This window comes from Aquila chrysaetos, chromosome 6 (genome assembly GCF_900496995.4).
Source record: "Aquila chrysaetos chrysaetos chromosome 6, bAquChr1.4, whole genome shotgun sequence".
NCBI lineage: Eukaryota > Metazoa > Chordata > Aves > Accipitriformes > Accipitridae > Aquila > Aquila chrysaetos.
In genome coordinates, this window is record NC_044009.1 from 43822874 (window position 1) to 43836793 (window position 13920).

Genomic DNA, 13920 nt, shown 5'->3' on the forward strand with positions numbered 1-13920 from the left:
TTCAGGTCAAATTCAGCAAATAATTTGAAAATAGCAAAGTGGAATGGACAAATAATGTCTAAACATTTTATTTAAATATTTGCTAAATGAAACATTTCAACTGGTGATGTCAAATTATTGCCTTATCCCAGGAAATTAGCTACTTTTTTGAAGAAACATTTTAAAAACTTTTTAAGGGTAAAACAAAAACCTGAAATTGTTTATTTTATATTAAAGCTGTTGACTTCAAAAAATCATTCTAAGCAATTACACAAAAGAAAGAGTTTTAAAAAGACTGCAAGAAGTCATTGTGGATTGTGATGCCCTCAATATTTTGATTTGGTGACTTACTAGGAGGTGGGGATGGGGAGAGGCTATTTGCCCAGCTCTGATTATTACCACAGGCCTCCACTTGATACTGTACTATGCAGGCAAGGATGGGTGACCACCACATTTCATACTGGCACAGCAATAATGGCCATGATCTACCTGAGGCTGGAAAAGTGCATGATGTGCTAATATAAGGACTGGTGCACATGGAAAGAATTTAATTTTTAAAACATACACAGCATTAAGGTTTAAACTAAAGTTTTGTCCTCATATAAGTGGTTCCACATATTTCAGCTACCCACAATATCTTAAAAAAATTATTGCATTGTGAGACTGCATATAAATGATGTGCAATACCTGGAATGAAGTGCAGGAAACGTCAAGGACATCCATTTCGGCACCGCTTCATAGGATACCCCAAGAAGAGACACGAGTGAAAATCTGAGAGTAGATAGGTGCATGAAAAATGGACCTGCTTTCAGAAATCCTGAAGCACTGGTTCCTGGCTGCACCACAAATGCTCTTGACTACATAGCAGTAAGCAAAAAAGATACTGAATGAGAGCAACAATGTTTAGTGGCTGTTTATTATCAGAGTTACAGCTGTTCTGTCAGTCCTAAGCTACTTCCTTTTGCCACACTCCCGGAAGAGTGACTTCTCGTGCCTACAAAGGCACTGTACTGTCCACAACACATAGCTATTAGCACACATTTGGATATCCTGACTGTATTCTTCTCTGAATATTATCCTGATAAATCATTCATTGTTTTTAGAAGTTCATGAAAGCACAAATGAAAAAGGGGAAAAAACCCAACAAATCTTAGGAAAAAATCTAATGCCAAATGCTGTGCAAAGGCAGAAAGACTTTATGCCATTTGAAAAATCAAGGCACCAGTAAAGATCTCCATATAGCATTCTTCAGCCTATGTTGTATATGGTTTACCATGCTACCAGCAACACACCTAAACATGAGGCAAATTTTACCCTCTTCACAACACTACATGCACTGACTCCTTACATTCTTAAAATAGACCCTAAATAATACATGATATTGTACTCTCTCTCTGCATAGGAGCATATCAACTAGCATAGGTGTTGTCTGGCATATAATCCAAAGGATGTGCCTTTCCCTTTGCAATCTTCCAGTTTACCCATTACTGAAACTTGTTCCACCACTATAATTCCATAAATCTAATTACCAATGTTCAGCCTCAACTCATCTAAGAAGGCAGGTATGTCTGGCAAAAGAATGAAAACTGAAAAGAGAGAGAAATAGACTTTATCCATGCCACTGACAATGATTTGTCAAGCTTACCCGAGCCTTGCACTCACTCAGTGGTAGGAAGCAGCTAGACAGATCTTATACTGAATCCAGCCCTTATTCTGCTCTTGGGTTATGCAATATATTATACCTTGAAAACGATGCTTATGTAAGTAAAGTTACAGTGGACTCACATTTCATATGTAGAGAAACAGCTGCTTTTTTAATTTAAAAAATCCAAATTAAATCATAACTTAAAAGCTATGTTTCGTCATCTACAGAACATGCCAAATCATATGCCTGAAATATAAAACTGATGCTGAAATTCTGGTAATATTTAACATGTTCTTTATGAAGAAAACATTCTTCTTGAGCTTGGAAACTGACTGAACAATAGCAGCTTTAGGACCTCCAAAGCCGAAGGCGTACAAAGGTTATGAGAATGTGTCTGCCCAAAACTACAAATCAAAAGAGTAACAACAATACCATATGTTACAGAACATAAAGTATCCTTCACAAACACTATAAAACCCCCACATATCTCTGCCTTGAGAGTCCCACTGGCCAGTGGAAGGTTGTGTTTCATTATACTATCACCATATAAGAACATTTTTTCTCCATTTTTAATGGCATGCCAAAAACCTAGCGGTACCACTGAATGACTTTGGAGGGTTAAGATTAAGTAGTAATGACAGAAGATTGTCTTTGGCCTAATACTATTTAAAAATGCAGAAGCTGATTTCATGGAGAATGTCTCCAGCTGGCTTTAAACTGCAGCCAAAACTGGTCTTTATTGATGTTGTTAGTTTGTTTTATTTAATTTAAGGTTGCTGTATGGATTTGTCCACTCCCATAAGACCCATTTCTTGTTGGAGTATTTCTCTTCACACAGAAGTACTGTAGGTCCTTGTGCTCTAAGGTATTACAAGTAAAGAAATGGACACATCTAGACTGGCACTGAGACCCTGCATCCAAACACGGAGGAGAGAGAACTAGTGACCTTCCTTGTTCAACTGCACAGAGCCCCCAGATTCTGAGCTTTATAACATAGACATGCACCCACCATGTCACTGGGCAAGGAGTGACTTGGGAGAAAGGCAGCTTCTCTCACAGCTCATTTCAGCAGAGGGAAGATTGCACTGGAGTGCCACCACTTCTGTTAACAGATTATTTCTTTTCTTCCTTGCAAGAGAAAGGAAAGTGGCATGGGAGCAATGCCTTCAAGAATCTACATGCCACAGATGTGCTGGAGCTGGAATGGTTTTGCTCCAATAAAGGCACCGAGAACTTGATCAGTCTTTCAGCACTGATTCCTGCAGCAATGGGACCTCTATGAAACCCTGAATTAAAAGCACTAGATGTGGAGCTATACCTACAGTCCATTCAAGACCCCTCTAAAATCAATGAATTAAGCTTTACAGCAGTCCTGGGAGAAAGCACAATGAGACACAGAGGAGTTCAAGCTTTGAGGTGTAAAGTGTATGCAGCTGGGGCCTGGGTTAAAGTGTGCACAGACACAGCCTTGTCCTGCACATAGCTCTTTGGTGAAGCTCACCTCTATTTTGAGAAACTTTAATACAAAACTATCTTAAGGTTCACTAAACATATACATCAAACAAACTTTATCAATAGCTCCCCCAAATTTTAAGAAGTATCTGGAATACTCTTAAACAGCTCTTTAACTAGAAGATAATGAATAATAAAACTGTCAGCCTCTCTTTCCTGTATTAATTTCAGAGAGATTTTCCTTACTCCGTTGAAATTACCTTTTCAGATTCTCAGCAGGAACATTCAATCTTGCTCAGCAGAACTTAATCACAGCCTATGTCTGGTTTACATGGAAGCTTAGGTAGACCCTTTCCATATCGTTATGAAAAGAGAAATTCCCTGATCACCTATACAAATGCTCCAGTCTCATACTAACTTGTGGATTTCTCAGTACACTTTCTTTAATCAAAATGAAAATTACACGAAACTAAAATGGAAAAGGTTTATAACTACATGAAATAGAACAGAGTGGAGCATTCCTGCAGAACCCTTCTCAGTACAAGGCTGTCTTCCTCCCAGGAGGAGGAAGGCTAGAGGAGGCATTTACAGATATTCCCTGTACTTCACTCTTGTATCTATTCTTGGACTTAGCAATATAGAAAATTACAACTTTAAGCAATTAACAGTGATTAAAAGTGTTATAAGTGTTGTGGGTTCTAGAGAGGAGAGCTTTTGCATGCCCATTTGGAGATGCCCAAGATCTAGGAGGTGGGTTGTAGATGGAAAACCATGCACAGGTTTCCCCGCAGCATGGAGGATCTGGAAGGAAATGTCTGTAAAGTTCAGCAAAGCCCAGCACTCTGCATACCCAGAGCACAACGACCGAACAACATCCCCTTTCTTTGCCTCATGCCACATGAACAGACTCATCTGTAGACATGGCTGAGAGACAGTGAAGAGAAATCTTTCCAGGCTAGGACTTAAATCCTTGTGTTTCTGATTGAACTGCAGATTACTGTGGCCATATGCTGCCTTTCCACAACAGGTGGAATACACTTTATCAGATCTGCCATTGCCAAGACAGCTATCATTTTACTCATTTAAAAGATTTATGCCCCAATTGTCCTATTTCTCTCAAATGGAGGGCTTGTCTATGTGGGAAATTTGGTGTGCAGTAAGCCAAGCCACAGATTTTTCAGCACACATGCTTTTCCACAGTAATGCTCTGAATGCATGCTTCTAGGGCCTAGTATTGTTACTTTTTTTGTTGGTTTGGTGGGGGGTTTTTTAGGCACTCTGAAAGACTATATGGTTGGAAATTGGTGTGGAGAGGTTATGTAAAATTCACGGCCTCCCATGCCACAGACTGTCTTTCTCTGGTGAAAGTTAGTGTAAACAAGCTCCAATAAAACCAGCTGAAAGAAAAAAAAGGTGCGTAAGATCCAGCCTTCCTCTTCCCTTCTCCCTCTGAAAGCTTTGGACCTTTCCTAGCATAACTGCTTCAGAAGTCTGGCAGACCTGAGACTTACTGCTGTGGTCTGTATTCAGACAAAGCAAAAAAAAAAAAAAAATTCAGTATTCCACACTGGGTTAATGGAGCTAAAATACTTTGGGCCTACAAGGAAAAGAGGAGAGTGAGACCAAAAACTCTGATAGGACTGTTTCTACTGGCAAAATGCAGTTTCACCAGAATAATGGGCTCACTCATCTCTGTCACGCTGGTATAATATAAATATAAATAATATAAATAATACCGTACTTGGGAGAGTCATCAATATGACATAAATTGAGTGTGTCAGGAAAAGAGAACAGACAACGGTGCAAAGGGAAAGGGAGCTGGTACCTGCTGTTCAGGCAAGCGGTGTCTTGGGTGTATGAACCAGGCAGGCGTACATGATATGCCTCAGAAATGGACGTCCCCACGATTCCTGTTCCCTCAACACTTATTTTTGGACTAACGTCCCTGTCCAGCAGTTCACCTCACGCAAGAGGGGAGCCGGGAGCCAAGCGGGCCCTGCTGGGCGCAGCCCCACTGCCCCAAGGGAGGGAGCAAGGCAGGCCGCAAGATGGCGGCTGGGGTCGGCCCAAGTCCAGGCCCACAGGCGGGTTCACGGTGATGGAGCAGGGCCGAGGCCAGGCCGGGACATCGCTGTCCCTACAAACCAGCACCCTCCGGCCTCGCTGGGGCAGGGAGGAGGGCCCAGGCTGGGCTGCAGTGGGGTCCTGGGCCGCCGGCAGCCGGAGGCCGCAGTGGGGGGGGTCAGGGCCGGTCAGGGCCGCGGCAGCACTGGTGTCCCCACACACCAGTCTTACTGGTACTGAGGACAGGTCAAGCTGTGTGCAATTCAGGCAGAAGTACCGCTTATTCTAATTTTTACTACTTACTCTAATTTTTAAGTGCCCCTTTCCTTGCATGCTGACCACCTAGTAGTCTTTATCCCTTTGACAGAGAGATTCCTCCGTCTTAGAGCTTCCCTCTGGAGCCACCTCTTGAATTTCTACCTGAGCCTGCCTGCTGTCTTGTTCAAACTTTGCAGAAGAGGAGCATCCCAGGACAGAAAGTGCAGCCTTCATGAGGGGGGGAAGGAAAAGCGGGTGCCCTACGTGGAGTCTTTGCTCCAAGCCGGGCTGACATAAAGTGCCGCAGACAGACCCAGGGTCAAAGAAGCCCCAGGGGATCCATCACGCAGGGTGATCGTGCAGCTCTGCCATGTCATGATCAGACAAACCCTTGGGAAGAATCTTCTTGTGCTTGCAGCCGAAAACCGGGTAGTTTGTGAGGAAAAAAATCCCATCCCTCACTCCAGCTAATTGTATAAAGAAAAGCATAGACCACGGTGGGCAGATTTATCATCGAGAGCACCCACATCCATTTAGTTTCAGTAAGAGGTAATTCTCCTTGTTGACTGGAAGTACTGCACTATCACATTTATGGCAGTGCCACATATGGAGAGCATAAGGTGTTGCTGTGCCAGGTACTGTACATTATTATTATTTGTACTAGCACCATGCCAGGAGCCAGGTGCTGTACAACATAAAACAAAAAGTAATTCTCTCCTGCGGACAGGTTACAGAATAATAGCAAAGGTGACCACTCCTGACCTGGGCAGCTTAGTCTAGATCAGGACAAGAAAACATGCATCAGATGTCATGGTTAAATAAAATATTTGTTTTCCCCACGGAAAGGGTCTTTGTATAACAGGAGTCAGGATTATTACACCTGGAGACAGTCAGAAGGTAAGGTGAGAAGAGACACCTTTATCAAACCTTGTTTATTCAGGGTCCTTTTTGAAACATTTCATCAGAGACATCAAACTGCCGAAGAGCCCGACTCAGAAACCAGTTGTGAAAAGTTTAGTCCTGCAAGTGGTACAAATAGCCACAAGTCTCAGCACAGTTAGACACCAGCATTTTGCTCTGAATAAATTCTTCATCTACAAACATATATGCAAAGCGCAGCCTAGCTCATACACTGAAAAAGCAAACATTATAAATATATCTTAAAAGCCTGGTAAAGTTGTTTCTTCTGCAGGTGGAGATGGAAGAACACGCACCCCAGCAGACAGACAGGTTCTGGCTGAACTTGTGTGTGGCCTCAGCACTGCCAGCTAGCTTCTCCATGGAAATGGACCAAATAATCCTTTAAAGAAAAGGGGGTTCATCATGTTAGACTTACAGCTCTTTTCTGAGGCCTGAAAGTTAGGGGGAAAAAGAGAATCCTAAATCAACTTAGGAGGTTTAGAGCTGCTTTTGTAAGTAAAAACTAATTTACCAAGTGTCCTTGCAGTAGTGACTATGCCCTCACTATCTGCAGCAGCCAGGAAGTAAACAGGTCCAAAATGACTGCAAAGTATCACAGAACAAGTGAGATCTAAATTTAAACAGGAGCAAAACAAGACAAAAAAGGGAATGATTAGTTATTTTTATGGGGAGGAGGTTGCTGTGACATAGGATAGTGCTTCAGACATGGATGGAAAGCTAACCTGGCATAAATGACATCAGGAAACCAAACCTGCCTCTACAGGGACTTGACAGTGACACCAACGTCAAGCTGATAGACATGGCTGAATAGAAGAGATGAAACAGAGGAAACATTTAAAGAATTTGCTTGACCTTTTTTTTTTAATGTGTATCCAAATTTCAGATTTTAAAGTTTAAAATTATGGTGGAGTTTCAACATGATTAGCAACAAAGTGTGGTATTGGAACTTGATATTTATCTTCTTTGCCATAAAGACTTTTTGCCTCCTTCCCAACTGGAAGGCTACATTCAAAGCCTCTAAGATAATTTCATCAAAATGTCAGACCTTACAGGTAAATGAGGTTGTTCTTTTTATTCTGTTAAGATCTTTTAAGACTTGCTTTGCCAGAATGAGTCTTCATAACACAGGTCTCTCAAAGGAAAGCTATAGTAAAGACAAAAAAATCCTCTTTTTTGAATCATAGAAAGCATACCAAAAGTGTCCATCAAAAGAAAACTAAAATTCATAATAAAATATGCATATAACTTCAAAATCTGTTCCAGTTTTTCGGACCACGATACGCTCTATTCACTAAGAAATCTGGGTAAAAACTAACAGAAACCCTTGTAAAGGCCTTTATAAAAAAACTGATTGGCATGCCTATCTTTTGATTTGGCTGAATGCAAAAGGGAAGTTTGAGAAATTTGGGTTTAGGGCAAACGTGCCTAGGAAGATCCATTCAAAGCCCATTACAGAGGCCCCTGGGTTTTGCTGTATGGTCCCTCCCCCAGCACTCCCTTCATCTTCGTGCTCATTGTCATGTATCTCAACTCCACACACAGGGTCCAAACCAATGAACTGCAGTTTCGCCATTGTCCCTATAGGTTGATGGATCACAGTCCTAGTCTTTTACCTGACTAATCCTTTCTCACAGAGGGATGCCCCTAATTCTAATTAACTGAGTGCCTTTGGGTCCCTAATCTATGCAAAATCCTTTTCAAAATTGGTACTGATAAAAGTGCCAGGAATGTATGTATGCGCCAAGATCCTACATGTAAAATACAAGTATTTACTTATCCAGACACAGTCCTTGTATTTCTTGACATGTGTGAATCTTGTACTTTTAGTATAGAAACTGCAGGTGATCTGAAAATGGAAGACACCCCCTGAAAGAGTCTAGTATTTGTTTTAAGATAATGAAGGCCAACACCAAAATATTTTCTAGGCGAGGGTGGAGAAGGCAAAGACTAAAAATTCTTCTTGCTGAAAGAGAGATTCACAGATGTGTAGAGATGGTCTCAGGCTGGTTGTAGCAGCTGGCATTGATTATCACCTAAGTAGCAAAAAAATGAGCACAAGGATAGAACTCAAAAGACAGCCCCTCCAGGACAAGACTTCAGGTGTCATAACTTGGTATAGTGTTATCAGAGCTGAGATACCAAAGCACACACCTCCAGAGCAGGGCATCCTGAAAAGACAGAATTAGGGATCTAACCTGGGTTGGAGTTAGTTCTCTGTGCCTTGAAAGAAGACACCAAAACCTTTCAACAATGCAGCTCATATGACAGTCCCACCTGCCATCCCTCCCTGAATGAGACACTTCAAAAGCCTAACTTTAGGAAAACGAGCTAACTACCAGAATTTAGCCCTTTTTAAAAATATGTTTTATAATTCCTGGAGCTAGAGCTTGACATGTTTACTCCTGGGATCTTGCCCTACAAGAAGTTCCACGTAAAGCACTGTTCCTAATAAACTATAGATATAAGAATCTGGCTGGGAATGAAATGTATGAAGCAACATCTATTTCCTAATGGATGTCATAATTGGTGAAAATAACTTTAACAAAATACAGGTCCCCCCTCCCCCAGCAGTTCTTCCTTTGCGTGTCGAGTATTGTGGGTTTACCGAAGTCCCCTCTGCAAGCTGAATGAGAGCCCTAGCCTCTCGAGAGTCTCCCAAATCAACAAAATGCCCCCTCCTAATTCTTTCTCTGTTAGAATTTGTTTTGCATGGAATTTATTTGCCCGTTTTGCATGAGCCGTTTGGCTGTAATCTCGGCAGCGTGCAGCCTTGCCAGATTTCAGAAAGATGAGTAAACTTCTGAATCTGATAACGACTTCAACAGAATACCAAAAAGGGGCTTCTTTGTTCTCCATAAACAGACTATTTACTTTGATCTGGTAAAATGAATTAATGAAAGGAAATGACACCTTCCAATTTTGTGTGTGCAGGAGAAAGAGAAGTGGGCTTAATTTTTGTTTGGGTTTTTTTTTCCTTCCTTTTTCCAAGGATATTGTAGGCTAAGGGGCATCCTTTCGAAAGTACAGCGCTCTTAGAAACAGACAGATCTTTTCTCTGGTAAAAAGTCTCCTCATAACACTGTAAGGTCCATGTATATGCAAGCAGTTCAGAGTTATTACAAATCTAAAATAGGAAGCTATTCACTTGATCTTTTGGTTCAATCCTATTAGGACCCCCCTGGAGCTCTAAATGGATACCAGCCTGTCACAGGCCTGTTGCTGTGACGACCCAGTCTTTACAGAACAAGAAAAAGAAATGATAGTGATTGGCAGACCTTCCTTGCCCTAGTATGTAACACAAAAGGAGACAAAATGAAGAGGAAGTCAGACTCTTATTATAGGTTTGATGCTTCTTAACCTTACAGCACCTTACACCTGGTAAGTGTCACCCTGCAAACTTAAACCCTCAGAAGACTACTGTTACATTTCAGTATCAGATGTGAAGAGCTAAGTCAGGCATTAATTTATCCATCCTCTTGTTTTAGTTGATTGAAATGCAAACAGCATTCCGAGCAAAGCTGCATTTGCAGAAAGAAGAAATAAACACAGAGGGCTGAACCCTGCTTGCCATGCCCTCATAAGTAAGTTTATGGGTGTAAAAGCAGTAGGTCAAGCAGGATTTAGCCCACAGCATAAATGAATGAGTGGCTAGCAAAGCAAGGACTGCAAGAGGGAACTGTCTACGGCCCCTATTCGCCCTGCATGAGAAAGGAAAGAATTTGATAAATTCTACCATATGGTGCCATACTGTATCTTGCTAGCTATAAATAATAGTCTTTCTGTTTCTGGTTTTCTTTAGCTTTCCTTGGTAGCTGTGACAGATTTTCAGCAATGGTTATAAAAAAGTGCAAAATGCAGTTTCTTCACTTTTTTCTTTTTCCTTTTTTTTTACCAGCTAAACAAAAGAAAAAAGATCAAAAGAAAGGGAATAAAATAGGAAACTTCCCCTTAGCTTAACAACATGAAGATCCAGATAAAGTCATTGTGATGTTAGAATATTGTACATTCAACTGTTGCTATCAAGAGCTGTCAAAGAAAATGATTACTTAAGGGTGATAGATATACACCTGCATCTGTATCTGCATCTGTATATCTGTACCTTCTGCATGTTTTTCCCAAACTTAATTATAAATTTTGTTACTATCACACAATAGTATTGAAAAAATCCCAAGAGCCAAATAGCTTTCTCATAGTACCATAGAGAAAGTTAATGTAAAACTTTTCTATTTTCATTGCTTTCCGGGTTCTTTTAAAAGCAACAAAGTTTTTACTCATAAACTTTCAAACAGCATTTCTGACATTTGTAGTACAGTCTTGTATTTAAGAGTGTCACTAAACAAATGTTTGCTTGAGTAGTCAGATGAAATCCAATAAACCATGATCCTTAATGATGGTATAAAAGTTTGCTGCATTAGCATGCTCAAAAAATTATATTCTCTAAAGATAATAAGGGAAAGTTAAATTAGCAAGAACAGAAAATCTGCCTATATTCAGAAATGACTTTTTAATATCTAAGTCACAGTTCAAAACATTAATTTTCTTGAATAAGCAAAGCTGAACTTTTAAAGGTTTGTAGAAAAGCACTTGCGCTTAAAATAAGATTCAAAATAATAGCACAGATTCTTAGCTGATATAAGCCAATGTAGCTCCATTAACTTCAGTGAAGTTACACTGATTTAAAGCAACAGAGATTCTGATCCAACCTTCTAAAAGCTTTTTGACTTGAAATTTAGAATAATATGCTATTGAGTCTTTTGGATGATGCTTTGGATATTTACACTTATAGCTCTCCACCATTATTCCTCTCTAACCACTCACTTCCAAAGTGACACCCACCTCCAAAGCAAAATGCAAAATAAATATGTATATGTGTTATTATTAAGGTAGGGATAAAAAAAAAAAATCTATCCAACATTTCTCAGAATTTTAAAAAGCAAGTAAGTTAGGACAAATTCAATCCTGTATTTTCTTTTAACCTTCATACAACTTAATTTCCCACATACCTTAAAAAAGATTGTTTAGTAACACATTGAACAGAGATATGCTTACTACAACATATATACTTATTGCCCGAAGAAGTCTGCATTCATAAAAACAATGCAAGCTTTTGTACCTGGAACATATGTAAAATTTACATGAAAAAATATTTTTTAGCCAGGAGAGGAAAAAAGTTAAAGGTGTCAAAATATAAATTCTAAAAAGATTATATTTCATCTTGTTCCAGAGAAAATATGCTGAAATATACTGCTTTTTGTATACTGGCAGTCTAAACTATCTCAAAATAGGCATTGCTAGCCATTGCCAATTGAGAAGCTGAAATGAATGCTTCTTTTACAGACCCTTGTTCTTTAATAAACAAAACAGAACTTCTGTAATATGAGGAACAATAAGCTGAGGCTATTTTTTTTATTTTCTGTGTAAGCTGAACTCAAGTCCATATAATTTTTTTCTTACAGTGTAAAACAAGTTTTCATATGGCAGCTTTGTAATCATACACTGAGATTTTAAAAATTAAATAAAAACTTCAGTTTACCTGAAACTAATTTATTTATTTTGCTAATGTTTCAGTAATTCAGCAATCAAGCCATGTTTTACACAGTTTTGTCACAAAGACAAATTAGTTGTTTTGTTAAATTACCACCAAAGGCCGTATAATGTATTTACAAACTACTTAGTACTAATGTACAGTATTTCAGTAAGGAGAAAGGGAAAACATTTAGCAGTTCCTGTTTTGAGTAAGAGATAACTGACAACGCACTTTCACGACATAGCTTTTAAATTTGTTTTTAATTAATACACATGGACACAATGGTTTATGAAAACCTGTTTATTTTTACTCTTATTAATTTATTTTTAGTATGCTTTTATGAAAAAGTTTAAAAAATAAAGAAGAAAGCAGATGTACAAAATGGAAAAAACAAGCACAAAGAATCTAAAGTCTGATCACATTTTTGTCTGCATTCTGCACACCAAGAATCGTTTGTCCTAGAAATATAATACTTTGGAAGTCATTTGGTAATACCTTTATTTTATTACCATTATTGCAGCATGATAACAGCAGTTAGCAGTATAAAGTTCCCCTGCATTTTCTTCCTTTCGCACAGTTAATATTGTCAGCCTTAAATACATACCAAAACACGAGAGTTATAGAAGCATGCTGGGGAGGGTGAAACCTCTAGTATTTTTCCTGGGTAGTACAAGTTGGAGACTAGTCCCTGGCAGAATGGAATTTGTCTCCTGGCTGTGGGATGAGCAGGGGCTTTGCACCACCTCCTGGTGCACTGGGGAACAGCCAGAGACGAGTGCTCTCGCTGACCCATCCCTTCCCTTTCTGTTTTTCTCTTTTTTTCCCCGCTGTTACCCCCTATTTTCTTAACCCCTCTTTAAAACTTAGGGCCCAATAGCGCCAAAAGCCCTTATCCTGCCCTGCTGTGCCTCACCCCCTAAAACACAGGGATAAAGCACAGGGTCTTTACAGCCACCCTCTCGCTGCCCCTCTGCAAGAATACCTCTGCCGATAAAGCCAACGTATGCACATTGCTGATTTAACACAGACCCCCGGTCCGGAAAGCAGGGAGCTCCCGGAGGGATGGAACCTCCCCAGCTTGCACCGAGAGGTGCTGGGTGGCATTCCTCCCAGGTGTCAATTCCAGGCAGGATCATTTGAGGGGGGCCGCTGTCACAGCCCTGTCCCCTCGGCCACAGCTGCTCTCAAGCTTTAGTCATCCTGAGCTGCAGGTTTCTAGATGAGCCCCCAACCGTCTGGTCTGAGGGCTTGCGAAAATGAAGAGGAATATTCCTGGGGGTTCCAGGGGGCTTTGGGTCAGGCCCAGAGCTAATAAGCGCCCGGCAGCAGACCTTTCCTGGGATGGGCTAGTCCTGCCTCCTCTTATGTTTGTTGAACAGCATCCTAGATAGGTCTATGGGGCTTCTGCCACAGAAAATGAATTAGGCAGAACAAAAGGAAAAAATGCAAAATCCCGGAGGTCCTGAACTGAATCCTTGTCTCTTGCACTGACAGAGCCACTGTGTGATGGGGATTTGGCCCCATAAGTCCAGTAACAGTCTAGAGCAAAACAAAAGAGCTAAAAAAGGGGTTTCATCATCTGTTTGGCTTCGCACTCCCAGCTTTAAAACAAAACAAGACACGACCACTATAATACCAGAAAAATAAATGCTTTTCTTTCTTAGGTTCATAAAACACTCATTACCCATAATTAATCATAATGACATGCTGTATTCAGGCCTCTAGCTAGGTTCTGGCTCGAAGTGTAAAGAATTGGCTTCTCATAGCTTCCAGTACTTTACCCAGTATGTTCTCCAGGATGCAAAATTGATTATCCAAAATAGAAATCTCTTCATTTCCTTTGTTTTTGTTGTGTTGAAAAACCTATTAGTTACTTGTTAAGTCTCTGCATTTTCTACTTCCCTTAAACAGTTGGCTTTTTAACTCCACTGAAGCTAATGGATTTACACTACAGTGAAGTTAACCTAGCAGCTACAAAGTCACTAAAAGCTTGACCAAAGACTGACCACAACTTGACCTGAGCCTCACTAAAGACTTTGGGCCACTGCTGAGATCATTAATAAATTATGTATGT